Here is a 27,100-nt window from a genome sequence, read left to right as displayed (position 1 = left end):
GCACCTGTGGCCTCATGGGGAGTTCCCTATGATCAGTAAATAGAAGGAGAGAAAACTCAGGCCTGGTTTACACATGGCTCCACAACAGTATGCAGGCACCATAACCCCTTTTAGGGAAATCCCTGAAGGACGTTCTATTCCACTGACAGTTGTGGAAGTCTTTTAAGTAGGGAGTAACTTTTAGGTAGCTCACACAGGCTGCCATGAGAAGAGGGGCCTAACCTATGGGTTTGGGTCAGACTTAAATACCCTATTGGTCTAGTCGGGTTTTTGGGTCAGACTGGGCCCCAGGAGAAGACCTGGTCTGGGTCTCTGTCAGACTAAGTGGCCCTGGGCAGGACCTGACCTGTTTGTGTGGCCCTAGTTGGATACTTGGGGTAGGCCTGACCTGTGTGCTTGTGTCAGATTGGGGGTATCAGGCTTGCGGCCTCACCTGTGTTTGCGACTGACTGGACTCTAGAACCCAACCAGTGTGCTTGGGTTAGACTGGAAACCACAAGGCTGCCCTGTATATTTGGTCAGACGGGGCTTAGGCTGTATTTGAGAGAGGCTGGGTCCCAGGGAAGGGCCTGGCCTGTTTATGTGTTCAGAGCAGGTCGTGGTCTGTCTGACTTGCTCTGTACAACTTCCAATGGGACTCTATACATCCAGATATTAATTGGGGCTTTCTCAGGGGGAAGAGGACAAAGAAACTAAACAGAAAGATAAATAGGTAATGGGGTGCCTGGGTGGCTTGGTTAAGCGTCTGACTCTTGATTTCAGCTCAGGTCATGATCTCAGGGTCATGAGATCCAGCCCTGTGTCGGGCTCTGTGCTTAGTATGAAGTCTGCTTGAGATTCTCTCCCTCTCCCTCTGCCCATCCCTCCCTGCTCTCTCTCCCTCTCAAATAAAATAAAATCTTTTAAAAAAATTTAAAAAAGGGGGGGTACCTGGGTGTTTCAGTCTGTTGAGCATCCGCCTTCGGCTCAGGTCATGATCTCAGGGTCCTGGGATCAAGCCCCGCATTGGGCTCTCTGCTCAGCTGCGAGGTCTGCTTCTCCCTCTCCCTCTGCCCCCACTTGTGCTCTCTCTCTCGAATAGTAAATAAAATCATAAAAAAATAAATAGGTGAAGGCAGTTTTATTATTGAATGGAAATAGAAAAAGCATTCTGAGAATTTAAAAAGCAATTGTTGGCCAACAATGGACCTGTTGATTTGAGCCCATAGTCTCCTCATGATTTCAGGCTGTCCCTCAGTAAAGCCTGCTTATTTCTTATTCCCAGGGTCACAGCCTCAACTTCCCAAGTTAATAAAGTCCTCTCACCCTGGCAATTTCCCCTCCACTATCATACCTTGCATTCTCTCTGCATTCTCCCCAACCTCCTGGGCTGATTTCTTGCTATAGAGCATCTTTTCCACATGTTGCCGGATCTCCCGGGTCCTCACCCTGTAAATGACAGGATTCAAGGCTCCTGGGAGCAGCAAGTAGATGGCACTGAGCAGGTTCTGGACATCCTGAGACATAGTCTTGGCTACTTGGAAGACAGTGGAGGTGGAGAGACCAGAGAGGTAGATAGTGAGGATGACCAGTAAGTGGGAGGCACATGTATGCAAGGCCTTGGCTCGGGCTCCCCCAGAAGAGATCCGGAAGGCAGCATAAATGATGCGGGTGTAGGAAGCCCCTAGAAGGGCTAGATCAAAGGTCACAGTGACCAACCGCATGGCCAGTCCCAACTTATTGTTTGTTTTTTTCCAACTTATTGTTGAAAGTCAAGTCTCCACAAGCTATGCTCAACAGTGCAATGTACTCACAGGTGAAGTGTGGAATCACCATTGTCCGGCAGAATCGAGCTTGTGACATTAGCCCACCAAAGGCACTGCCACTCCTAGGCTCCATGTCAGGGCAAGAATGGCCAGCACAGCCAGCAGGTGGGAGGTAATCAGGTCAGTATAGCAGAGTGGGTGACAGATGGCCACGTAGCGGTCTAGGGCCATGGCCAGCAGGAGGTTGTAGTCTAGAAGGAGAGTGAAGTAGATAAAGAACATTTGGGCCAGGCAGCTGTGCAGTGATATGGGGTTAGCATAATGCACAAAGCCCGCCAGCATTTTGGGCACCATGGCAGTGGCAGCACAAACGTTGATAGCCAGGAGCAGGGCGATGAGCAGGTACATGGGCTGATGCAGGCTCCGCTGGGCCACCACCGTGTGGATGACCAGGGTATTGGCAGAAATGACGGTCACATAAAGGAAGGTAAGAGGCAGGACCAGGAGGGGCTGCCACTCTTGCAATACAGGGAAGCCCATCAGGAAGAAGTTGGGGTAGGAGGTGTCGAAGGTGCCGGTATTTCCATCCTCACCCATTAACTTTGGCCCTGGGTTGGCCTCTGGAGTGGGGATCAGAGACGGTTGGAACAACATGGTCAATGGAAGAACGCCTATTTCTTTTTCTTTCTTTCTTTTTTTTTTTATATATAGAGAGGGTGCGCATGAGTGTTGGGGGGGCGGCGCAGAGGTAGAGGGAGAGAGAATCTTAAGTAGGCTCCATGCCCAGCACAGAGCCCAAAACGGGGCTCGATTTCACGACCCTGAGATCATGACCTGAGCCAAAATCAAGAGTCAGACGCTTAACCGATTGAACCACCCAGGTGCCCCTGCTGATGAACGTCTTAGCTTGAACAAGGTCAGTCTGTCTCTGTCACATGAACTGTAATTTGCTCTCCTGTTTTGCATTTTAGGATTACTCAGGTAGTTCCTCATGGAGATTCTTGACACTAAACAGTCAAGAAAGGAAATGTAGAATAACAGCCTCCTCAAGGAGGGGCAGAAGGGACGAAAAAGAATGAGAGATGAGCAAATCAGTTAACTGGCTGATGAAAGTCTTGGGAGAGATTGAAGAGATATTTTGAGAGTTACATCAATCAGACTTAAGAGCAATTGGAAGTGGGGAGAGACCGAGGAATCAACAGTAATGTCAAGGGTTTTTGTTGTTGTTGTTGTTAGCGAGGATGACTGCATTGGTGCTCCTAAAGCCTGAGAAAGGAGGAATAGGGTTGGGGTGCTAGGAGGTACAATTAATTGATTGCATTTGGATGTGGTGAGGGCTGGTAGATGAAGAGATGCCCAGTCAACATGCCCAGTCAAAAATAAGATGGAGAGTGTAATGGGGGGATTAAGGCTGGAGATGACTATGTGAGGATTAGAACTTCATAGATGGCATGAGACAGAATCCTGAAGAGCAGATGCCAGTGGAGCAGACTGAGAAAAAGAGGGGAGAGAAGCAGTGTGAGAGCCAGCAGCAAATGGAGTTCTGGAAACCAGAGGAGAGGTTTGGTTGCTCTGGAGGCTTTGAGGTAAAGGAATTTACAGACTGAGTAGAGGCCAAAGACCAACCCAGCCAAGTCACCCTACAAGGCTTAATGTTTTGGAGTAGCAGAGGAGAGGGACAGGTAGGAGGCTGTGATGAAGGTGCCAGAGCCGTGTGCAACTCCTCCCTTGGAAAGGTCAAAACCACACGCAGAGCTCCGCCCTGTCCTCACAAACTGGCGACTGGGTTCCTCTCTCTTCCTTCGGTTCCCAGGGACAGATGTCTCTTCTTTCTTCCGTCCTCAGGACATCTACTTCTCCCCCTTTCCCCTTAGCATGTGAAAAAGTTCATCTCTGTCTAGAGAAAATAAGCTCTACCTTAACTTGATACAACCCTCAAGCTTTCCATCTTTCTCCTCACCTTTATTTTTTATATTTTTTAAAAGATTTTATTTATTTATTTGACAGAGAGAGAGCACAAGCAGGGGGAGTGGCAGGCTGAGGCAGAGGGAGAAGCAGACTTTCCGCTGAGCAGGGAGCCCCATGTGGGACTTGATCCCAGGACCCTGGGATCATGACCTGAGCTGAAGGCAGACGCTTAACCAACTGAGCCACCCAGGTGCCCTATTTTTTATTTTTAAAAAGGATTTTATTTATTTATTTGAGAGAGAGCGAGCGAGCACGAGCACAGGGGTGGGGAGTGGGGGAGGGGGAGAGGACCCCAGGATCATGACCTGAGCTGAAGGAAGATGCTTAACCGACTGAGCCCGCCAGGCGCCCCTTTCTCCTCACCTTTAAAAGCAGAGCTCCGGGACATGCCTTTATCATGCAATAATCGCTGGCTTGCTGCCCGAGCTCTCCGCTGGACTGACAGTGGTGCCAGTAGGGAGACCATGTCTTCTTCATCTCTGCCCCAGTGCCCAGCCTGGAGCCCACGGCTGAATATGTGCTAAGTGTGTTGAAGGAACAAATGAATGTGCAAAGGGACGTGAATAAATATTTTCATTTGCAACTTAGAGCAGCCCTTGGAGGTTGCGTGAATGAATGAATGAATGAAAAATGAAACCCATCAAACCTCAGAGATCCCAAGTGACTTGCTCAGTCTCACCTAACAAGAAGAGCCAGACCTCAAATTTAGGTCCTCTAGGACTCTTCCATCCACACTACCGCTTTCCCCCTCACACCCCACACAGGAGGCAGCATTGGACAGGTTCCAAGCATTCTTAGTCTCAGCAGTGATATTAAGAGTTAGCATTTATTGAGCACTTACTACATGCCAGACGCGATTCCAAGGGTTTTTCCATGTAGTATTTCTTTAATACTCACAGCAACCCTGAGGGATGAATTTATTTATTAACCCTGTCTGTAGATGAGGACACTGAGGTTTAGAGACAGTAACTAATTTTCTTAACGTCTCATAGGTATTACATGATAGGGCTGGGATATGAACCTAGGTTCTCGATGGTAATGGGTGGAGTTCAGGTCCAGCCTGCCTCCAACTCCCCATCAATCTGTCCTCTACCCCAGCCTCACCGTGGAAGCCTGTGGTGGTCTCCCGTTGGGGTGCAGTCTGCCGTGGCTTTGGTTTCGCCTCAGAAAAGCACTGATCTGTGAGGCTGAAGAGGAGGGATGGACAAGTAGACCCGTGGCTCCAGGGGAGGAGCCTGAGGAGGTTCCCTGTGGACACTCATGTCCAAGGACGCCAAGGAGGAGACAACGAGAAACCCAGAACTCCCCGGGGGACCCCCGGGAGAGAGGTTGGGTGGAGGTGACAGTGTACTAACATTTTCATTTCTATGGCTCTTGGTATTTCTCAGAGAAAAGTCACATCTGCTGAGGGATTTCCCTCATTTTACAGTTAAGCCGTTAGAGGCTTAGAGAGACAAGGCAGGGTTCAGGTCAGGCTCCGCCCCAGGGGCACCCAGAAATGACCTGAGGCTCAGCTGAGGGGAAGGGGCTTTTGCAATCTGGGGATTACATAGGCACTCAGGGTCATCCAAAGACAGGAAAGGACACTTGGGGGACAGTGGGAGGGCCAGGGACCTGATTTAGGTGCAGTGTGTGTGTGTGTGTGTGTGTGTGTGTGTGTGTGTGTGTGTGTGCGCGCGCGCGCACCACACGGAGAGGGCTGAGGGATTTACTTGCCCAGCGTTGGCGGCTCAGGAACCGGGGCAGGTGGTGACTTCAGTGTGGGCTCTGCTGTAAAGAGCTGAGATGCACAGAGGCAGGGGCTGGCTCCCCTCACCACTTTGTCCTCTGGAATTTGAAAATAGAACTGCAAAGCTCCTCTTTTCCTTTCTTTGGATTGAGTATTTTATGATTCGATTCTACTCAGCGTGTTTGCTGCGCCTTAGTTGTATCATTTTAGAGGTTGCTTTAGCATGTATGGTCCACATCTTCAACTGACCACAGTCTATTTTAAGTTGTATTATTCCACTTCAACAAACAGTATGGGATCCTGACAACAGGCTTCTTCCATTTCCCCTCTCCCAGGGTTTGGGTACTGTACTCGTGTTTGATTGCTACATAAATAACAAACCCCACAATACATTGTATATATTTTTGGCTTTCTACAATCCATTATATCCTGAGGAGATTTAGAAAAATAGGAAAAATATATTATGATTGAAAAATTCATTCATGTTGCATGATACTGTATTTTATTGTTCTAATTTTTAAAATTTTATATATATTTATTTGTTTGTATTTTTTCATCATGATAAATGTACTCTTTAGTCCCCATCACCTATTTCATGCATTCCCCTGCTGACCTCCCCTCTGGTAACCATCAGTTTGTTCTCTATAGTTAAGAGTCTCTTTCTTGGTTTGCCTCTCTCTCTCCCTCTGTCTCTTTTTTCCATTTTCTCATTTGTTTTGTGTCTTGAATTCCACATATGAGTGAAATCAAATGGTATTTGTCTTTCTCTGACTGACTTATTTTGCTTAGCTTTATACTCTCTAGCTCTATCCATGTTGTTGTAAATGGCGAGATTTCTTTTTTTTATGGCTGAGTAATATTCCATTGTATGTAAATACCACCTTTTTTTTTTTTAAAGATTTTATTTATTTATTTGACAGAGAGAGAGAGAGACATTGAGAGAGGGAACACAGCAGGGGGAGTGGGAGAGGGAGAAGCAGGCCTCCCACTGAGCAGGGAGCCCAACATGGGGCTTGATCCCAGGACCCCGGGATCATGACCTGAGCCAAAGGCAGACGCTTAATGACTGAGCCACCCAGGTGCCCCACACCTCTTCTTTATCCATTCATCAACTGATGGACACTTGGGCTGCTTCCATAGTTTGGCTATTGTAAATAAGGCTGCTATAAATATAGGGTTGCGTGTATCCCTTTGAATTAGTGTTTTTGTATTTTTTGGGTAAATATCAAGTAATGTGATTACTGGATCATAAGGTAGTTCTATTTTTAACTTTTTTAAAAAAGATTTTATTTATTTATTTGTCAGAGAGAGAGCATGCACAAGCAGGGGGAGTGGTGGGCAAAGGGAGAAACAGGCTCCCTGCTGAGCAAGGAGCCTGATATGGGACTTGATCCCAGGACCCTGAGATCATGACCTGAGCTAAGGCACACGCTTAACTGACTGAGCCACCCAGGCATCCCTATTTTTAAGTTTTTGAGGAACTTCCATACTATTTTGCAGAGTGGGCTGTACCAGTTTGCATTCCCACCAAGAGTGCATGAGGGTTCCTTTCTCTCCACATCCTCGTCAACACTTGTTGCTTGTATTTTTGATTTAGCCATTCTGTCAGGTGTGAGGGGATATCTCATTGTGGTGTTGATTTGCATTTCCCTGACGATGAGTGATGTTGAGCATCTTTTCATGTATGTGTTAGCCATCTGTATGTCTTCTTTGGAGAAATGTCTGTTCATGTCTTCTGCCCATTTTTAAATTAAATTATTTGGGTTTTTTTTTTTTGGTGTTGAATTGTATCAGTTCTTTATATATTTTGAATACTAATCCTTTATTGGATATGTCATTTGCAAGTATCTTCTCCCATTCAGTAGGTTGTCTTTTAGTTTTGTTGATCATTTCCTTTGCTGTGTAGAAGCTTTTTCTTTTGATATAGTTCCAATAGTTTGTTTTTGCATTTATTTCTCTTCCTGATGTTAGAGAAATTGCTGCTTGTGCTCTCTTTAAGGATTTTTATGGTTTAGGGGCTCACATTTAGGTCTTTTTTCCATTTTGAGTTTATTTTTGTGTATGGTATAGAAAGGGGTGCAGTTTCATTCTTTTGCATGTAGCTGTCCAGTTTTCCCAAAACCATTAGTTGAAGAGACTGCCTTTTTCCCAGTGGGTAGTCATTCCTCCTTTGTCAAAGGTTAATTGCCCATATAATTGTGGGTTTATTTCTGGGTTTTCTATTCTATTGATCTATTTTTATGCGAATACCATACTGTTTTAGTTACTACCACTTTGTAATATAATTTGAGGTCCAGAATTGTGATACCTCCGGTTTTGTTTTTCTTTTTCAAGTTTGCTTTGGCTATTTGAGGTCTTTCGTTGTTCCATGCAAGTTTTAGGATTGTTTGTTCTAGCTCTGTGAAAAATGCTGTTGGTATTTTGATAGGGATTGCATTAAATGTGTAGATTGTTTTGGGTATTATAGACATTTGAGCAATATATTTTTTTCTAACCCATGAGCATGGAATGTCTTTTCATTTCTTTGTGCCATCTTGAATTTCTTTCATCACTATTTTATAGTTTTCAGAGTATAGGACTTTCACTTCTTTGGTTAAATTTATTCCTATTTTATTTTTTTGGTGCAACTGTAAATGGGATTGTTTTCTTAATTTCACTTTCTGCTGCTTCATTATTAGTATATAGGAATGCAACAGATTTCTGTACATTGATTTTGTATCCTGCAACTTAACTGAATTCATTTATCAGTTTTAGTAGTTTTGGTGGAGTCTTTAGGGTTTTCTATATAGAGTATCATGTCATCTGCAAACAGTGAGAGTTTTACTTCTTCTTACTAGTTTGGATGTCTTTTATTTCTTTATGTTGTCTAATTACTATGGCTAGGACTTCCAGTACTATGGTGAATTAAAGTGGTAAGAGTGGACATCCTTGTCTTCTTCCTGACCTTTGGGGAAAAGCTTTCAGTTTTTCACCATTAGTATGATATTAGCTGTGGGTGTTTCATATATGGCCTTTATTATGTTGAGGTATATTTCCTTTAGACCTACTTTGCAGAGGATTTTTATCATGAATGGATGTTGTACTTGTGACTGTATTTTATTGTTGATAGCATTTTAATGTATGAATATACCATAATCTATTTACACATTTTATTGCTGACAGACATTATTTTGTTTCTAGTTTTTCACAACTTCAACAATGCCACTATAAATATTCTTATACATGTATTTTGATGCCCATGTGTCTGAGGAGATTTATGGGGTCATGGGGTGTACATATCTTCAATTTCACTAGATAATGGCAAGTTGTCTTCCAAATGGTTCACCAATCTACAACCTCCCTAGTAATACATGAGAATTTCATTGTCATCTGCTGGGAAATTTTGTAATACATGTACAAATCTGCTATGTTTACACAATAGATGTGTGAAGTTGTACAGTGCGCAACTTGAACATCTATATATGAGAGGCTAGAGGTCAAATACTTTTCTTATGCTTACTTTTTGAAGTGACTGTTTAAGTCTTTTGCCTATTTTACTATTATTTTACTCTCAAGTTTCTGTCTTTTTCTTATTGATTTGTAGTTGTTCTTTACATATTCTAGATACTCGTTCCTTCTTGGTTAAATTTATTGCAAATATCTTCCCCAAATCTGTGGCTTACCTTTTTAGTTTCTTTTGGTGTCTTATAATCAAAGCTGTGTCTAGTACATAGCATACTTTTGTGCAAATTACAAAAGGCTCCCTCTCTGATGGCTTTGCAAGTGTAGTATGGGCTCAGTTTCCAGCGTTGTATCCCCTTCCTTCCTCATCCTTGTTTTCTAACAGCTTCAAGATCCTTTTCCTGTTTTCATAGAGGACATTGGCTCAGTCTACCTTTCGTCCCCAACTCCTGCCATTCTTCTGGACGACAGTACGGTGCATTCATGCCAGTGATCTGTAGAGCATCTTTGTTTAATCATTTGCTTCCTTCAACACAAGTGACATACTGTCCATCAAGTCCTGGTCACAAATATATGATCAGACTCTAGACCATTACCCGTAAATGTACTGCCTCTGAAGTCTTTTATTTTCATGTCTTCCTTTCCAACCGTCTTATTTCTTCCCACAGTACTCTATTAGGGCTGCAGAGCCATCGTTCCAAAACGCAGATAGGACCTTGCCACCTTGCCGCTTTGGACTCTTACGTGGTTACATATTGCCTGGAGTAAACCACAAACTCCTTATCACGATAGATGAGGCCCTTCATCAGCTGGCCTCTGCGTGCCCATCTGGCCTCCTTCCCCACCTGGCCCACAACTGCCCCTGTGCCAGGGAGACTGGGACTGGCGGGAAGTGCCCTCTCAGCCGTGTCTACCCTGCCTCTGTGCCTTTGCCCCTGCTGCTGCTTTGGCTTGGAATGCCTTTTCTTCTATCTCCTTCCTCTCCTGCAAACGCCTTATCTTATGTTTCAAACACAACTCAAATTCACCTTCTCTGTGAAGTGTTCTGTCTTAGCAATTGTCCTTTCTCTGTGTTCCCACAGAGTTTTGTACATAAAGCAATTGTTGAACATTACATGTCTTTATACCTTGGAAACTTTATACCCTGGAGCCTCCTTCAGGGAAGAGACTGATTTTTTTTCTCTCTTTGCAATCACGAGGTTAGCATGATGTGTGTAAAATAGATGTTTGATGAATGATGTATGAATGAATGAAAATCACATGCAGAAAGAAGGGGAGAAAAATTAGAAGGCAGAGACAGAAGCTTACTTTGCAGTTGATTACTGTATAACTCTGGATTAGTAGCTGCTTTCAGAAAACGGATCAAAGACTCTCAAAGATGAATGCAGATCGTCAAAGCCAAAATACAGCACGGATGACCGACTCGCACATTTACCCACTTGCTAGTGAGAGTGACTGTAGGACCTCCAAGTCCCAAAGAGTCAGGCAGGAAGCTCCCTGTGCGAGGGCAGAGACTGGCGCTGGTAGCTGTGCCCTTTGGAACAGAGTTGCCAGGTGCTGCCTGTTTTCCTTGGTCCTGGCTCCATAGATGATGGGGTTTACTAGACACGGGAGCAGCAAGTAGAGGGCGTTGAGCAGGTTGTGCCCGTCCTGGGAGGCGGTGCGAGCCACCCGGTAGACGATGGATGAGGACATGTTGGAAGAGTAGACTGTGAAGATGACCAGCAGGTGGGAGCCCCAGGTGTTCAGGGCCTGCTCTGCTGGACGAAATCCAGAAGGCGATGTGGATGATGCGGGAGTAGGAAGCTCCAAGTAGCACATGTCCAGTACTCTGTTGAAGATGTGGACAGTGAGCCCCACAGTCTTGTTCAGGGAGATGTCCCCACAGGAGAGGTTCATGAGGGCCATGTGCTCACAGGCAAAGTGGTGGATTATGTCTGAGTGGCAGAGGCGAAGCTGGGAGGCCAGCCCCACCACTGGATCGCCGATGCAGGTGCCACCCCCAGCAGGCCAGCCAGCACCTGGCCCGTCACTCTCTTGGGGTAGCGGAGAGGGTAGCAGATGGCAACATAGCAGTCCAGGGCCATGCCCCGCAGGGTGTTGCAGTCAAAAACAACGAGGACGTAGATGCAGAACATCTGGAGCAGACAGTGAGACAGGGTGATGCGGTTGAAGTGGGTGGAGAAGCCAAACCTCATGGCAGGCACCACGGTGTGGCAACACTGATGTTGACAGCCAGGAGCAGGGCAATGAGCAGGTACGTGGGCTGATGCGGGCTCTGCTGGGCCACCACCGTGTGGATGACCAGAGCATTAGCAGAGATGATCACCAGGAAGAGGCTGAGGAAGGGCAACACCAGGAGGGCACGGGAGTCCTGCAGCCCCAGGAAGCCCACCAGGAGGAAGCTGGTATAGGACACATTGGAGCTGCCATGGCTCCAAGATGACATTGTCCCTGGGGAGCAGGATGGCTCTGGGAAGGTAAGAGATTCAGGAGGCCTGGATTCTGTACCTTGACCCCACCAGGGCCTGCCCCACCTTCACTAGGCTTTGGTCTTCATGAGTCAATATTCCTGGAGAAAAAAGGAGAATTTAAGGTTCATAATTTAATGAGATATACATCTTTCAATAAATCTTTGCATTTCAAATATAATGAGAAAGCTGTATCAGTCTTGTTGCAGAGTCACTGGGGCTACTATTAAATTACTATGATGTAAGAATATTTTTAGTAATTTCATGATTGAAAAATATGATCTCATTTTAATTTGCAGGTTCTCATTTGTGAAATTTCTGTTCGTTATACTTTGCGCAGGTATACAAGGGACTGTTTCCCGTAATTTAATTATTAAAATTATTGTCCCTTTCTTATCCACTGAAACAAAATTTCTAAGTCTTGTTACTATTTTTATTTTGTTTCTGATGTTAAGACTGAGAATTTTAAATTTATAAAATGAAATCTATTGGCATTTCTGTTTGTGAGTTCTTTTCTTGGTTTTAAGCTTAGCAAGTCTTTTCTCATTCAAAGATCAAAGTGTTCCTCTTTAAAATATGGTTTAATTTTTTCATATTAAATTTCGACGCACATGAAATTCATTTCTGTCACAAAGTGACAATCTAACTTGATCTATTTCTCCCCAAGTAGCTAAATAATTGTTCTTGTTTCATCTTCTCCATTGCTTTGTGTTACTATCGTTATCCTAGATTAAGTTCTTATATGTGATGGGGTGGTTTTATAGGTAGTGGTGTTCTGATTGCTCTTGTGCAAATACCAGGCTATTTTTTTTAAATAAAAGCTTTATTGAGGCATAATCACATACCATACACTTTACCCATTGAAGTGTACAATTCAATGGTTTTTCAGTAAATTCACAGAGCTGTACAACCATCACCACAATCAACATTTTCATCACCCCAGATAGAAATCCTTTGCCCACCGGTAGTCACTCCCCATGTCCGCCAGTCCTCTCAGCCCTAGGCAACCACTTCTTGTGTCAGTGGATTTGACTATTCTTTGACATTTCATACAAATGGAAGCATACAGCCTGTGGTCTTTCACAGCTGGCTCTTCTCACTTGGCATAATGTTTTCAAGTTTCATCTATGTTGTAGCCGTGAGCATATGGTTTCTTTTTAGTGGCTGGAGAGTACTCCATTGTCTGGATATACCATCTTCTATTGATCCACTCATCAGTTGGTGGATATTTACATTGTTTCCACTTTTTGGCTACTTTGAATAATGTTTACACAAAAACTTTTTGTGTAAACAGATGTTTCCATTTCTAGGAGTGGGACTGCTGGTTATCTATATACTCTCCTTTAATCTTTTGAGGAACCGCCAGATTGTTTCCCAGAGCAGCTGCACCATTTTATAGTCCAGCCGGCGGTGTGTGGAAAGTATAAGTCCAATTTCTCCACATCCTTGTCAACACTATTACCTGTCTTTTTAAAAATTCTAGTCATCCAAGATGTTTTGACTTGTGTTTTTCTGAGAGCTAATGATGTTGCGTATGTTTCATGCGCATGTTTCTTTCGAAGTGCTCAATGGCCATTTGTATATTTATTTGGAGAAATGTCTATTCAAATCCTCTGCTTGTTTTTAAATGAGTTGTCTTTCATTATTGAGTTGTAAGAGAGTACTGTGTATTTTAATCACTATAGCTTCATCACTTATTTTGATTTTTAATGAAACACTTTACAAGTACTTTTGTTTTGAATGTTTTTTTGTCACTCCCGTTTTATTCTTCCAAACTTTAGAATCATTTTGCCAATTTTCAAAAACAATCCTATTGTGATTTTTTAAACATTGGGATTTCATTAATCCTATAAATTATTCTATGGACGACTGATGTCTTGACAACATTCAGTCTTTCCATTCAGTATCAAAGTATGGTGTCTGGAAAAAGCTTTGATTTATATCTCTCAGCAGTTTCTTAGTTATTTGTATAGGGCCACAGCCGCAGATGCTCTAACCACTTCACTCACATTTATATTCCAGGCACCAAATACAGAACCTGAAACGTAATAGATACTCAGTATTTGTTGAGTAATGAATAGGTCTCCCACATGTCTTATTAAGTTCATTGTAGGTGTTTCGCTATTAGTTACCATTAAGAATACAATAATTTTCTATCATATTTTTGAATTGGCAACAATTTTATATAGAAAGTTATTGGTTTTGTACATTTGTACATTTATCCTTTTTTAAAAAAGATTTTCTTTATTTATTTGACAGAGAGAGAGATAGCAAGAGAGAGAGCACAAGCAGGGGGAGTGTGAGAGGGAGAAGCAGGCTTCCTGCAGAGCAGGGAGCCCGATGTGGGGCTCGATCCCAGGACCCCGGGATCATGACCTGAGCTGAAGGCAGACACTTAACTGACTGAGCCACCCAGATGCCCTTACATTTATCTTATATATTATATATTTTATGTATTATACTTCAAAAATTTCCTTATTAACCGAAAACTTTTTTTAGTTGATTTTATTGGGTATTCAAAGGAGAATTATCCTCCTTTTTTTAAACTAGATTTTTATTTCTGTTTTATATCTTATTTCAGGGGTGCCTGGGTGGCTCAGTTGGTTGAGCGTGCAACTCTTGAATTTGGCTCAGGTCATGATCTCAGGGTTGTGAGATCAAGCCCTGGGCTGAGCCCTGTGTTGGGCGCTGTGCTGAGTGTGGAACCTGCTTAAGATTCTCTCTCTCAGTCTCCCTCTGCCCGTTTCCTCCTGCTCTCACCCATACTCTCTCTCTCTCTAAAAAAAAAAAAAAAAATTACACTTTATTTAATAAAAAAAGAACTTCCACAACAGTGTTAAATAATGATAAGAAAAGGTATATTTATTTTTCCTCAATTTTATTAGAACTCCTGTTTCTAATAATAAGTATGACGTTGCTTGTTCATTTGAGATATTCTTTTTTATGTTAATAAAATACTGTTCTGTTTCTAGTTTTTAATAATAAAAATAAGAATTTGTGTTTAATGTTTTCAAATGCCTTTTTGGAACCAACTATAATGAGCCAATGCTTTTAAAATTTGACTTGTTGACAAGTAGATATATTATATAGTGTTTATACTTTTAAATTCTCCTAAAATTGGTTTGCTAGTATTTTATTTAGAATAGATCTACAGGTTTATTTTTTTGGAACTATCTTTATGAGGTTTTAGTTATCACAGTTATGCCAACTTCATAATCAATTGACTCAATTTCCTTTTTAAATTCTATTTTCTAAAACAGGTTTTATAGCACAGGAATTATTCATCTCTTGAGAGTTTGGGGGAAAACTCATCAATAGAACAAGGGGGGCACAGACTTTTTCAGCTGATAACTGTACAGTAACACTTTCAGATTTCTTTCATGGCAATTAATCTGCTCAGGCTTTTAATCTCTTAAGTAAATTTGGAAAATGACATCCTTCTGATAATTTGTCCACTTCATTAAGAATTTAAAATTTAGTAACAGATTCCTATAGGGTGATTTGCATTTTAATCATGCAATTGAATACCTCAACCCAATGAATGAATTTATGAGCTGGAGGTGTTTTGAGTCGGGCTCATGTCAAATCACTGTGTGGAGTTAAGAAGTGTAGTCCTTTAGGATGTGTGTAAAACCAACATATATACACACTCACTAGAACACTCAGGGACACACACTGGGATCCACAGGCACACTTCTCCCGGAGAAGTGTTTCTGCCAGACTGAATCCCGGAACAAAAACATGGCTCCTACCCTCACTGCTCAGACTTCACTCACTGCCAGGCAATTGCCTCACTGACATCAAAAACTCACAAACACAGGGCAGCTGAGAGGGAAGATTCCCTGCTCGCACCCATGAAGCCTAAAAGGAAGATGGAGCTGCCAACCTCCCAGCCGTGACTCCTCTGTGGGCCTCTGGGCCCAGGCAGGGTGGTGACAATCACGAATGCACAGCCACAGGGGGCAGGGGACCGCAGAGGTTATCTTGTTGCCCCCTCTTCCCTGACAGGAGGCTCTAGAAGCCCGAAATCCCTCTTTACGTGGTGTCCTCCCTTTGGGCTCAGCTCTGTCCTCTGTTAACTTGGAAGAATAGTTGTCTTCTTGAGGTTGTTTTCATACAAAGGAGCAGAGGGAAAACCCACATTTTTTTTTGAGGGCCTCCCGTAGTCTGGGCTCTGTTAAAGTCTCCCTCTCACTTAGTAGCCGTAGTGTCTCTATAGGCAGGTGTTATGACTGAGGGTCAGACGTAGGAAGTCACCCCTTATTCATGTATTTGTTCTTTCAATATAGTTTTTGGAACATCTATTAGGTACCAGGCACTCTGCAAGGTACTGGGGCTTCTATGGGTGCATTACCTGGGGTTTCAGTGCCCACAATGCTAAGAGTCCAATGGGGAAGAACCAGAGTGCTATGGGGGTTCAGGGGAGACCTCCAATTCAGCCTCTGGGCACAGGAAAGGCTCCGCAGAGTAGAGGACATCTAATCTGAGAGTCGAAGCTCAAGCGAGCCAGAGGAGGGGGAGGTGGGGTGCAGAAGCTGAGAATTGGTGGGGATGGGCTCAGAACTCCAAAGCCAGGGTCCCGCTTACCGTCACCACACCTTGAGGGAGACACTGGGCTTGGCCAGAGTCCCAGGGAAGAAAAGTATAAAAAAACAAGACAGGAGAGTGGGAGAGAGACGATAAACAAAGCTCCTGCCGATTTCCCACCACTGACGGGGCTCAGTTCAAAGAGGAGAGATGGAGGTTAGGCTTAGAGAGAATTTCCTTCTGAAAGACCAGGAGCTGGTGGGGAGGGGACATGGGTGCAGATGGGGTTGTGGTGTGATTGTCCAGAGAAAGGGGGTGACAGCCAGCAGTGTGAGTCCAAGTTGTCCTTCCTCCTGTGCCGGCCCCCTTGTCCCCCATACCCGCCGTCGCCTCCCTGGCCCCCACTGCCCACCTGAGTGGACCCCCTGAGTTTATACTCAAGCATAGGCAGGCAGCAGCAGAGAGAAGCGGTGGGGCTCCCTCAGTGCACTTAAATGCACGCCAACCCCTTCCCCAGGGAGCCTGGCCCTATGGCGACTCCCCGGTCTCCTAGGACCTCCCCAGGACCAGCCTGGAGCCGGGTCTCCTGACACCCAGGCTGGATCCTTCCTACTGGTCTAGGCTGCCCAAGATCCCTGCTCTGGAGCCAAAGGGATGTAACTCAACACAAACAGGGGAATTCAGGCCTCATGCCCCAAACCCAGGCTGCAGCTCCCCCTGCGGGGCTCTGTCAAAGCGGGTAGGGCATGGAGCACAGGATGTTGGTCCATCCAATAGGCCCGCTGTACATGCAGTAATGAGGAGTGAAGAGTCCCAAGGAGGTGCAAGTTTTATTGAGCACCTACTATGTGGGGACTTTTGAAGGATCAGGGGGCATTTATGTGTTTACAGGAGAAAGGGAAGAACTGGAAGCAGGAGAATGAGCTTGTGGGAGGCCCTGTTGAAGTGATCACCCCACTTTAGAGGTGGGCCACCTAGGGTTGGAGGCTTTGGGGGGCTTATCCAAGATCAGTGGATCTGTGGCAAACTGGCTTTCTCCACTTCATCCCTGTCTTGTTACTGCTCTGGGCCTGGTGGAGGAGCAGATGGGAGTCAGGGAAGGCTTCGTGGAGGAGGGGATGTTTGCACCCACCTGGAAGGTGCAGAAACAGCCAGCGGCAGAGAGGAGGGCCTGGGATGGCTCAGATGAGGCTTGACAGGAGGGGCAGGAATGTGATGATGGTGGGTGTGCTTAAACCCAAAGCCTCGGGTGTGGGGGTGAAGGCGGGAACCAGTCAAGACCTTGTGGTTTGGAGTCCAGGAGTGCCGCCCCCTCCACCCAAGGGCATCTGGCTTGGGCTAGCTCCAGCCCTGCCAGATTGAGGTGACAGCAGGGTGGTCAGAGGTGGCCGCTGGGCTGTCAGGGCTGGAGGGTCTCAGAGGCATCAGGACCCCAGCAAACCCTGCTCTGGCCCCAGGGCCAAGTGTGAGCTTTGTGTAGAGGGGGGACTTCCATACACTAGACTGGGCGTACCTCATGTGCGCTCCCCTTCTCGTTTGGGTCCTCCTGTCCCCTCTCCCCGAGCCCCCAGGGTCCCCAGTGGGTCCCTTCTCACTAGGCTCCCCCCAATTTGTCCATGCCCCTCTCTCAGGGTGGGGCCTGCGCTGGAGGCAGGACAATGGCGCCTTTCGCTGGACACAGCACTCGGTCCGCTCACACCGTGGCCAACTCAGACCTCTGAGAACAGCTCGCAGGCTGTTTTTAAGTCTCTATTCATTTCCTAGGGCTGCCATACAAACTATCACAAACTGGGAGCCTTAAAACAACAGAAATGTACTCTCCCATAGTTCTGGAGCAAGAAGTCTGAAATCAGGGTGTTGGCAGGGACGTGTTCCTTCCCAAGGCTCTGGGAGAGACCCCTTCCTCACCTCTTGCAGCTTCTGGTGGCTCTAGGTGCTCCAAAACTCTAATCTCTGCCTCTTTCACCTGGCCTTCTCTTCTGTCTCTTATAGGGACATTTGTCATTGGATTTAGGGCCAACCTGGGTAATCCAGGATGATCTCATACGAACATTTTTTTTAAAGATTTTATTTATTTATTCATGAGAGACAGAGAGAGAGAGGCAGAGGCAGAGGGAGAAGCAGGCTCCCCGCAGAGCAGGGAACCCGATGCGGGACTTGATCCCAGAACCCTGGGATCATGACCTGAGCCGAAGGCAGACGCCCAACCGACTGAGCCACCCAGGCGTCCCTCATATGAACATTCTTTTTTTAATTACAGGGTCTGCAAAGACCCTGTTTCCAAATAAAGTCACACTCACAACTTCCAGGGCTTAGGGCTTAGACATACCTTTTTGGGGGCCACCAATAAACCCACTACAGCCTCTGTACATGGGGTGTGTAGGGACAGTGAGGGTGTCTTTGGCCCGGGCAGGCTCTGGATGCAGAGGGGAGAGGGAGGTGTGGGTGTGTGACACCCATGATGGGGGAGGCAAGGGGTTGCTCTCAGGAAGCCTATCTGGTCTGGGCTCCAGGGGTTCAGCTCAGAGGGGTGGGAGCTCAACCTTGAGTGTGAGACAGGGCTAAGCCAGGAAGACTTCCTGGGGGAGGTGGGCTTCCAGCCTTGTCTTAGGAAAGAGAGATCAGCTCAGTAGTAGTATAGGCGAGGAGATACCACTCATGTTTCCTTATCATACTGGGAGCTCCCAGCCATCCTGCCCCTCAGGTCTGGGGCTTTCTGGGGCAGGGATGGGCCTCCCCTGTCAGACTGGGACATTTTCTTGCTGGCCAACTTTTAGTGACAGGGTGAGATGTTGTGGCCCAGAGCACAGACAGGAGTATGGTCCTGAGGGCCCTGGGGGGGCTTCTGAGGCCCGGCGGCCCATCACCAGGACTCCACACCAGGGGCAACCAGGAAGGTGAGATGTGAGGAGGGTGCACACACCTCCCATGTAACCCATGCAACGTGCAACCTGCCTGCCGCCGACCTCCCCGCCTCCCCCACCCTGCTGCCACCCTTGTGGGTCTGCCTGTCAATCCCCTTTCTCGGGGGGGGGGTGTCCAGCCTGCAGCCCCAGGCTTGTTCTGGGACATCACCCTGTTCATTCTCTCCCTCACACCCCTTGTCTGGTCTGCCACCAAGCTCTGCCCGTCCCACCCACCGTCTCCTCTCTGGGCCGGCTCCTGAAGCCAGTCCCGTCTCACCTCCAGTGAGTGCGGGGGCTAGCTCCACCAGGCCCTCTAGTCCTTCACCCCCTCTGCTGCCAGAAGGATCCTTTGGGAAAGCAGACCTGACCTTGTCACCCTTTGTGAAACCCTGCAGAGGCTCCCCTTGGCCAACCAGGGAGGCTGGCATTCAAAGCTCTCATTCCTCGCCCAGGGGCCGCGCCCTCCAGCAAGGCCAAACGGCGCTTTGCCGCCCACCCCTCTGCCATGGGTCCGTTCTCTTTTCTACATCACCTGGCTGTTTCCTGTGCTTGCTCTAGGACCTCAGGTACCACCTGCTGCAGGAAGGCCTCCCTGACGGCTCTTGCCCCAGCCGCTCTGAGCTGCGACACTGTGTGGAGTCTTTGGGTGCAGGACTCGGGTCGCATCCCACTGTGGAGGGCACTCTGGGCAGCCCAACTGCCGTGGGACCTCCCCGACAGCTTCCCACTCCTCCCCAGGCTCTGTCCACTGTCGCCCCTCCCTTCGCCCCTTTTTGGCCCCCGTGACCCGCCCTGTGCTAAACTCTCCAGATGCCTCTCCCGGTCCAGGTGGTCAGGATTCCCTATTCCCTCACTCAAAAATGAGATCTAAAGCCCACAGTGATGAGTAAACGCCTGATGGCTCCCTGAGGACTGGTGGCGGATATCCTGGCATGTGGTATAGATGAGGAGACTTTTTGGGTGCAGGAGTCTCACTGGTGCCCCTGCTATCTGTCTCGGGCCACCATCCCCTCTGGGCAGGGCTTCTCAGAACTCCTAAACTGTGCCTCTCTTTCCCCCACGCCAACCACTGGCACCAGGTGGGAGCCAGTGTGGAGAAGGCGGGGCACCCTTGGGCCTCTGTTTCCCCTTCTATAAAAGGGGGACTGAGCCTTTCCTTCCTAGAGCAAACTTCCGATGTTTCTAACAAACCTCACGTGATTATAGTTTCGGAAGCTCTTTTTTTTTTTTTAAAGGCCACTTTGCTGAGGCATGATGACATTCAAAAAGCTGCACGTGTTTATTGTATGCACCCTGATGAGTTTGGCGATTACACAGACCCATGCAACCACCGCCCTGAGCTATGCCATAAACATATCGCCACCTCCAAAGATTCCTCCTGCCTATTTATTCTTAATGATAAAACACTGAACGTAACATTTACCGTCTTTCGTGTTTCTCAACTGATATGATTTCCCCATCACACCTGGGAGGTGGAGGCCCCAGCACACTTTACAGCTGAGGGAGCTGAGGCTTGGAGCCAGAAGTCACAGCCGCTTCGTAGTGGAACTGGGCCTAGAGCCGCTCCTGGCTCCTAGTGTCCCCTGGGCCCACTCTGGTCGCCGAGAGGTCCCTGAGCACAGGGACACAGACGAACGAGCAGGCCTCCTCACTTTGCACCCCCTGCTCCGTCAGCGTGACATCCCATCCATCTTGCTGTGTCCAGTCCTGAAAATGAGTCTCTGGCCCTCAGGCAGACCCCCTGTCCTCTCCACCCTTAGCTCCTCCTCTGGGGAGGGGGTTGGGGAAACCTACCCTAGGTAGCAGGCCAGTGGGCCCTGGCTCTGATGAGGGAGCTTCCTTCCTGGCGGGGCAGCTCTAAATCAACTCTGCAGGGAGGAAGGAGGTCCTTCCCAGCAGGCTTTGGGGACCCTCCCTTTGGCTAGAGGGAGCATCCTGAGGAGAGGTCTTTCAGCAGGGGGTGAGGGCAGAACTGGGCTGGCCCCTGGCCCCCTGCCTCCAGCGAGAGAGTGGCCCCACACCCGGTACCCCCTTCTTCCCAGCCGACTCACCTGTGGGTTTATCTTTGAGCCCAAAGGAAGACATGTCCAGGCCTGAGGACAGGCCACCAACTGCCTGATTTGGAAGGGTCTTCCCTGATTTGCCCGAGCCTGGGGTCTGAGTTTGAAAAGCCATGGGCATCGGGCCCCTGTTATCAGTTGCGGCTGGAGGGCTTCGGGCTCCTGGAGGCTCTCTCAGTTGGCTTCTCCCCTGGCTGGCCCGGCCTTAGAGGAAGAGGTAGCCAGTTAGCCAGTTCCTGCCCTTGGCCAGGTGCCACAGCCGGGCTGTTACAGGCTGTATCTCATTTAAACCTCACAACTCCTTGCAAGGTGGTGATCATGAAACCCATTTTACAGATAAACAGGCTCAGACAGCTTGCCCTTGGCCAAGGCTCAGCATTAGTAAGTGGCAGAGTTGAGGCTTGAAATCAAGTCTCATTTTGATCCCCAGACCCATAAAATGCTTGGCCTGGGCTCAGACTGGTAGTAGCCCCCCAGCCTCCTGCAGGAATGGGAAATAGGAGGGGGTTCTCTATAGAATGTCCAGGAGGGCAGGTCTCAGGGTGCATGAATGCATGACGGATCACTGTACTTGCTCTTCTGTTTAACTTGTAAGAGAAAGGGTCCCTACTGAGAATCTACTGGTCTGACTCTCTGGGGGCCTGGGTGCTGGGCCCACCTGGCCAGGGCCCATCCTTCTATGGGTCTCATGTACATAAGGAAGGAAGGAGAACTCTCTAATATGGGGGTTTTTTGGGCTGAACACCCTTGTCCCAAAAATACAGACTACAGACCCAAAGACCTCAGGCTGTGGGCAGTGGGAAATCTGGCAAGTGGCCTGATATGGCTCTTGCGTGTGTGTGGCATGAAAGGGGACATGTGGGGGTGGTATTCCAAAAAGCCAGGAGGCCAAAGTCCCTTGTTGGACACCCCTGCCCACCTGCCCCCCCCCCCACCGCCTGCACTGCCCATAAACAAGTTTTTTGGCTCTGAGGGCCCTTTGGTCTCTGAGCAAAGCTTTTGGAGCAGACTGTGCCTCCGTATCCATGTTTGGGCTGGGAGCCTGGCCCAGGATCTTGTGGACCCGCGGCTCTCTGGCTGCAGGGCTGACTTTCCTCACTCAGACGCCTCCGGACCAGGCCAGGTGTAGCCTGCACTTCCCAGAGAAGCCACAAGGGGGAACCAAAGCACCATGTCGGGCGGAGGCCGACAGGGAGTGTGCCTGGGGGCAGGTGCAGTCTGTGACCCGCGGGGACAGTTTGAGATGTTTCCCCCTGGACTTGCCTGGTGCGGTCGGCCACTCTCCCAGCCTCCCACCCCGCTCCACAGACTGTGAGCTTGAGTCAATCAGGACATGTTGTCGGGGCCCGGGGCAGAAGACCTGGGGTCTGTGTGGTCCTGGCAAATTGCTTTCTCTCTTTGAGCCTCAGTGTACTTTTCTGCAAAAGGGACCTAACAGTAATACCAACCCTATCTCCATCCAACCATCCATTCATTCGTTCAACACATATTTATTGAGCACCTAGTAGGCTACGTGTAGTGTAGCTGTGAACAAGCAAAACTTCACAGAGATGTCCTGAGCATCAATCAAATGAGATAACAACTGTACCTTACTTAGCACTGTAGCTCACACACAGTATGGACTCTATAAAAATGAGCTAAGGCTATCTCTTTAATCCTCATGGTAACTCTGCATGGTTGACCCTAGTATTGTGCCCATTTTATGGAGGGGGAAACAGGTAAAGGCCACACATTTGTCCAGGCCCGTGTAGCCAGTAAGTGGCAGAGCTGAGACTTGAACTTGGTCTGTCTGACTCTACTGTGAGGGTTCCCACATTTAATGTGTGTGCACGTGTCCTCTGAGCTCCCTCCAGATCTTCCCCAGGGGACCTTGGATCAACCTGGGTCACTTCCTCAGACCTTCCCCATCCAGATCCTCAGCCTCCTCCCTCCCCCTAGGTCTCTGCCTCCTCCTGCAGGTTAGGTCCTTTCCGGCAGAGGAAGTCATTGGCCACCAACGATCAGGGGCTCCTAGAAGGTCCCAGGCCCAGCTCCCTTCTGTGGCCACCTGGGGTCAAAGCCTGCCAGGGAATGGAGGTCAGAGCTTTCTGCCCTGGAGCCAGCTCCATCGTGACAACCCATTACACTGAGCTCAGACCTTTCCTAAGGGGCAGATAGGAGAGACCACCTAAGAATGTTCTCTCAGGGGGATTGTGCAGCCACCATCTGATTGGAAGGGGGTGGCAGGACACGTCTCACAGCAAACCCCCATGCAAAGGAAGCAGAAGAGAGAGGGTCAAGGTTACGCCTGAGCAGGGAGAGGCAGGAAGGCATCTGTCAGCCCCCCTTCCTTGGGATGCCTCCCCTTCTCATGCAATTTGAATATCTCCTGCTTGTCTTACTGACCCCTGGTTGTGAGTTCCCTGTGACGAGGCGGGGCCTGCTCCACACATCTCGCCCACCCTAGGGTGTGTCAATGGCCCTGCAGGGTGTGGCGGGGCCGAAGCCTGAGGAAGCCTGCCCTTCCTGCTGGGGTGCTGAGCATTCTCTGGGGCAGAATAAGCCCTGGGATTCTTTCTAGGCTCAGCCGTCAGCAGCTGGGTGACCTTGGGCAATGACTTGAGGTCCCAAACCTCAGCTTCTTCATTTCTATACCATTCTAGAATTTGCAGACCATGATTACCTACATTATGGCTCTCAGGCCTCACGATAACCTGCATTATTGTGGGGCAGGCACTGCCCGCCACTTACCAAATGATAAAGCTGAGCTTGGAGAGGTTAAGTGACATCTCAGACCGACCCCTGACCTGTCCTCCCACTGCACTTATGTTCTGTCTCATCCCGCTCGTGGAGGGCAGGGAGACCACCTAACTGACCCTGGAAACTCCGGGGCTGGTACCGAGCCTGGCATGGATTAAGGGAGCAATTACGGTTTTTGAATTGCTGGCTCCAAATCCTGTGCTTTTCCATTCCGCCGTGCTCGACAGCAGTACTGACCACAGTCACTGACGAATGTGTACTCTGCCGGGACTGTGACAGGCGTTTTACGCACTGCCTTCCCAATCTCCTGGAATAGAGATAGCATCCCCAGTTTGCCGACGAAGAAGCAAAGACTCAGAGAAGTTAACTAGACTGGGGCAGTTTACGCAGCTGGCTCAGTGGCGGCGATTTGATCCCAGATTAATCTCACTTCTTGGTAGGGAAAGGCTGCACGAGGCGGGCGGTGTGCCTCAGTTTCCTCATCTGTGACACAGGGGTATGACTCGCACCTCATGGGGCTTCTCTGGAGACTCAACAGGCTGATGCATAGAAGACGTTTAGCTCTGAGATAGCAACCTTTTGTTTCTCGTCATCTTTACCCTCCGGGGCTGGTGTGAGAGGAAATGGGCTAGGAGGGGAGCGAGGGGAGCGGCCTCTGGGAGCTGGCCCCGGGGTGGGGATGCGGGGCCCATGCTCCCGTGGACAACCCGACACCTTCTCCCCTTCAGTGCCCCGGCCCAGTTCCAGGGTGTGGAGGGGGCTGCTGCCCACCAGGTGCCTGGGATGGGGTGAGGAGTGGGGGATAGAGCTAGAGCACCCCTCACCAGGTTGAGGGCGCCCTCGAGGCTTGGGGGGAGGGGGGACCGGAGGCACCTCAGACCCAGACCACCAGGCTACGGCTGAGGGTTGTGCCGGCCCCAGCGATGACAGCAGCGTATCAAGGGTACAGCCAGGCCTGGGCAACCTGGACAAACCTGGGCGCCAGCAGAGACCTGCTCCCCCCCGCCCTCCGCCCCTAGGACTGGGAAAGTTTGGGCCACTGTGGACAGAGCTGTGGCCGCGTGGGAGAAAGCTGTGGCTGCTCAAACTTTTCTTGCTCTGAGCTCATCACTCTCTGTCCCTGAGGCTGGCTGAATGATTTGCCACCAATTAGGTGATAATGAGCTGGGCCTTGGTGGCCGGAGAGGCTCTCCTGGGGGACAGAGGCTCAGCAGGACCCCTGGGGCCCAATTACAGCAGCCGGGGCCAGCTTTGGCTGGAGCCCCAAGGAGATCTGCCTGCCCCCAGGTGCCCACTTCGCCTGCCCGCCTCAACTTTTAATGAGTGGAAATGGCTACTCTCTCACTTGACTGTAGCCAGGCCTGCCACCTGGGTTCTGGGTCCTGCTCACTCCTTCCTTAAAGAGCCAGAGCAATTTCTAGAGTATGGCTTGCTGCAGTTTAAACTGATTGGTCAATCAACAGACCCCATTCATGTGGGGTCTAGATGTTGACCCACTGTGTGACCCTGGACAAGCCCCAGGCCTCCCTAGGCCTTAGGTCCTAGGGGTAGTAGTCAGGGGGTTGGGGTGAGGGGCCAGGTGAGATCACATAAACTGTGAAGAGCTAGCTACTTGTGAATGGTCATTATTGCCCTTAATTATCGAATCACATGATCCTGGCTGGGGCCTTGACCCTGCCCCCCACTCCCAGGTAAATCAGAGCCCACTCTGACCTGGGTGCTCACAAAGGCAGCAATGGGGCTCCTCCCTGGCCCCTGGCCTACCCTCTGCTCCAGGCTGGGCCCATCTAGCTACTGTGCTGTTCTTAGGGGAAGGGAGGTTGGGCCAAGAGAAACCTTTCTCCTCCTACTCCACCCTTACTTCACAGATAGGGAAACAGAGGCCTGGGAGGAACAGGCCCAAACTCAGGCTTCCTTCCTTTTCTGGGCCTTAGTTAAAAAAAACCTTTGCGCACAGGTAGGGCTTTTAGTATCTTTCAGCCTTCCCAGCAGCCCTGTGAGTGTAGGCAGGCGTCTAACTGTTCACTTGGTCATTGTGGCTAAGCTTGCAGGCTCGAAAGCCAGACTGCCTGGGTTCAAATCCCGCCTCTGCTATTTACTGGACACATCTCTGTGCCTTGGTTTCCTCAAATGGGAAAACAAGAGTACTTACCTGATATGGTGGTTGTATTAAGTGAGTTAGAATCCATGTAAGATATTTGGAACTCGGCCTAGTGCACCGTGGGTTCTCAATAATTAATAATAGCTTTATTCCTTATCATAATTCAGTTGTTCATTCAGCAAACATTAATTAGGTTTCTAGTGTGTGCTGAGCTTGGTGTGGTAGGCCCTGGGCGGGTAGCAGTGAACAAGACCAACCTTTAGGGCTCAATTTTGTGGGGAAGACAGACAGATAAGGCCATAATTTCAAGACTGGGGGTGTGGCAGGTAGAGGTGGGGGTAAGTCAGGGACCCCTCAGCAGAGGTGGGACTGGGGGCAGGTGCTGAGCCATCATGTACTGAGTGCTTCAGATGGCTCAGGCCCTGTGTTAAGTGTTTTTAAAAAAATTTTTATTGTTATGTTAATCACCGCACATTACATCATTAGTTTTGGATGTAGTGTTCCATGATTCATTGTTTGCATAACACCCAGTGCTCCACGCAGAATGTGCCCTCTTTAATACCCATCACCAGGCTAACCCACCCCCCCACCCCTATGTTAAGTGCTCTATATCTGTCATCTCAGTCCAACCTCACACACACCTGTGTGGTAGATGATGCTGTCCTTTTACTGATGTGGAAACTGATGGTTAAGTTACTTGTCTGAAATCGCCCAGCCAGTAAATGGTGGGGCTGGGGTCCAACACAGGATGAGGGTGCTTGTGGTGGTTACGATGAGCAGGGGGGATGGGCAGGAAAGGGGGGTGGTGGCCCTTCATAGAGAAGAGATGCTCTCATGGGGACTCGTGGCTTTGCTGACAGGCCCAGACCTGGGGTTTGCCCTCCACTCTGGCAGAGGCCTTGCCCCCAGGCTGCCTGCGTTCCAATTCACTGACCAGCAGTGTGACCTAGAGCAAATTACCTAATCTTCCTGTGCCTCAGTGGCTAACACCTGCGTAACTGTAAGTGTAAGTTAGTTAAGGCACACAAAGCAGTTAGGACAGTGCTTGGCAGGAAGTGCTCAGCAAGGCCACAGCCAGGATCCCTAAATGATAATGAACGTGAGGATGATCACAACAGCCATAATAATGAAACACGCCCTCGTGGCTCCATAGCACTTTTCAGGAGTGGGGGCTTACACATCTATTCTTGCATTTGAGACTGCGGAGGCCGGTGTGTCCCAAAGCGTATTTCACAGAACACAGTTCCCTAGAAGGCTCCCAAGTGTTTGTTTATTTACTGGAGAGAGAGTGTGCGTGTGAGGAGGGGAGGGGCAGAGGGAGAGAGAGAGAGAGAGAATCTTAAGCAGGCTCCACGCTCAGCGTGAGCCTGCCGCAGGGCTCAATCCCAGGATCCTGAGATCAGGACCTGAGCT

The 27,100-nt window shown here is 48.6% G+C and overlaps 2 pseudogenes; both read right to left on the bottom strand.

The window, feature by feature from the left end:
* Positions 1-1,301: 1,301 nt before the first annotated feature.
* LOC112806330 (olfactory receptor 52Z1P-like) lies at positions 1,302-2,399 on the bottom strand (annotated as a pseudogene).
* Positions 2,400-10,364: 7,965 nt separating this feature from the next.
* LOC112806329 (olfactory receptor 52K1-like) lies at positions 10,365-11,332 on the bottom strand (annotated as a pseudogene).
* Positions 11,333-27,100: the final 15,768 nt, after the last annotated feature.

The sequence above is a fragment of the Callorhinus ursinus genome, unplaced genomic scaffold (assembly GCF_003265705.2).
Source record: "Callorhinus ursinus isolate GAN/ISIS: 27379988/994484 unplaced genomic scaffold, GSC_fseal_2.0 scaffold35, whole genome shotgun sequence".
In the NCBI taxonomy this organism is placed as follows: Eukaryota; Metazoa; Chordata; class Mammalia; order Carnivora; family Otariidae; genus Callorhinus; species Callorhinus ursinus.
The sequence above is the reverse complement of the archived record's forward strand: the minus strand, read 5'-3'. Positions and strand labels throughout refer to the sequence as shown.